This window comes from Egretta garzetta, unplaced genomic scaffold (assembly GCF_000687185.1).
Source record: "Egretta garzetta isolate BGI_Z169 unplaced genomic scaffold, ASM68718v1 scaffold25, whole genome shotgun sequence".
NCBI classification, from domain to species: domain Eukaryota; kingdom Metazoa; phylum Chordata; class Aves; order Pelecaniformes; family Ardeidae; genus Egretta; species Egretta garzetta.
The window spans coordinates 2,797,458-2,799,842 of record NW_009259800.1 but is presented as its reverse complement, the minus strand read 5'-3'; positions in this window follow the sequence as shown (position 1 = coordinate 2,799,842).

The window sequence follows — 2,385 nt, the reverse complement described above, 5'->3', positions numbered from 1 at the left end:
CTGCATCAATTAGAATTACAGCTGTGTATAAAAGCTACGCGCCCCGCGCAGCCTTGTCTGGCTCATTCACGTTCCTGCATTAGTGTTACCATTTACTGGATTAGAGCCGGGGGAGTTCAATGGCCTGTCCTGTGGATGTCGTGTTTCCAGCATTCCCGATGGCCCTTTCCTCCTAAATCAATCCTGAAAGTTTTCAGCAGCTTTCTGGCGTTGAGCATCCCAGAAGTCCTCTGGGGCGCTGGGAACCGCTGCATCCGAGTGCTGTTTCACACAACTCTTTCCTCCTACGCTTGTGTTGGTGGTTTTCACTTGTCTAGATTTTTTTTCCATTAGTATAGCAACTTATCTTGTTACACTGGGACGGATTGGGAACTGCTGGGGAATTCACTCATTGGGTAGATTTTATTCCTAATGTTGCTAGAGTCTCTGTGTGGATCAGAATATTGCTTAGTAAATGGGTGTGGAAAACCAGACGTCTCTCTGAAAGGTCCCCCCCCCCCCCTAAAACTGTTGAAGATTTTTATTTTCATAATAAAAACACCTTCTAACATCATACTGTCACCCTAAGTATAATTGCAGGGTAAACATACTTTGTCCACTTTTCCAGATACTCCTCTTTTCTTTTATCAACCTGTCCATATTATCTTTCATATGAAGATGAACCCACCAAGCTGTTTCTCTAGGAAGAATGGGGCTGTCCAACAGGTCAGGAAGATAGTTAAACCCAAACCATTAGCGAGTCTAAATTATTTAAATTGCAAACCTGTTAACCGAGCTCCTGGCGCATTGCTAATGCCAGTAACTGGGTGTTTTTCTGTGCACATTTCGAAGAGGTAGCCCTCGAGGCATGATCTGGAAGAGAACATTACAGACTAATGCAAGGAAGAAGGCTATCTTCAAGGGCAAATGCATGGATCTGAGAGAGGCGAGCAAGGCCTCAGAGATGATCAGAGAGAGGGACTAAATGAGCTTCGTCAAGAAGGACTGCGTAGGGTGGGCCTCAGCGCAATCTTAAGAGACTCTACTGAATGGAACACCTTTTACTGCTCCCAAATTCACACAGGCTCAGTAAGGGATCAGCACAAGTATCTGGAGAAAGTATATTTAGATTCAGAGAACAGCAGCCCCCTGCTGTTCCGCTGCCTGAGCCAGATGCTTGTACAAGTGGGCCATCGGGCTATGGTGCAGAACCAATGTGAACAGAAGTTTGACCTTCTTGGCTGGATGCGCGTGTTTGGCATTGAGCTTCTAAAGCGTATGTGGGATTTGAATGGGTGAAGGAGAGTTGAGTGAAAGGGACAGGACAAGCCTTTGCTGGGATTTGAGAAGAATCCCTGAGAATTCCTGTGTATGAATGTTTCAAATTCTTTAGTCGTGACCTTCACCAGATACTCTTCCACAGAAGATGTCGAGGACAATATAGTGAGCAAGACTTGAATGCCTAATCTTCCTTCAAACTGTTGCTTTGATTTTCTTTTAAGAATGTCAAAAGTTGGAGTTTTGCCTCCTGCAGAGCATTCAAATTAGGAACTGTTGAGTCACTGATGTAGCCGTTCAGTTGGAGTATTTGTCTATGTTTGCTTCTTGACTTTGTCTATGTTTGCTTCTTGACTTTGATCCCATCTCTCTAGAATAATTTCTTGCTTGGGTAAAGCTCCAAAGTATCTCTTTTCTCCTTACTAGTCTGCCACATGGCACCAAGCCCCCCATCTACAGGAAGAACCACTTTCAGAGACTACGGCCCGAGCATGGCACAAAGCTGCAGCGGGCATGAACAGGCTGCCTGAACAAGAAAGAGAACCCTTCACACTGGAAGGTATCTATCACCGGTAACACAAGGTTTAGCACAACAGGGGAATGTTGTGGTAGTTGTTTAAAAAGCCAGAAAAATTATTGAACACTAACACAAATGAGCCCGTTAAGTGCAGGGATTCCTGTAAACTTGCAGGAGGCTTGGTTGTGTGAACTGCAGTCTGTCTCCAGCAGAGAAAGAGCCCATGGCTTATCCCAAAGTCTATTCAAGTTCCTCTTACAGAGCACTCTCTTATTCTTCAAATGTAAAAATCAGAAGGTACCACAACGAGTCCTTTAACCGCAGCCAGCCGCAGCATTCTTTCGCCCTGCAACTAGGCTGCGTGCAGGAGCTGTCCTGCTGCCTTCTCTCCAAGTAAGCTCTCTCAGGCCTTAATAGGAATTGTCTCTTTCAGGAACCCACAGGGCCTTGCCCCTAAAAGGGGAAGGCAAATTTATTCATCTTTGGTCTGACAAAAAAAAAAAAAAAAAAAAAAAAAAAAGGCATATAATGCCAAATTAAAGAGCTGAGCTAACAATTACAATTAACAGGGAATGACAGACCATTTGCAGAGTTACTGATCCAGCAGCGTA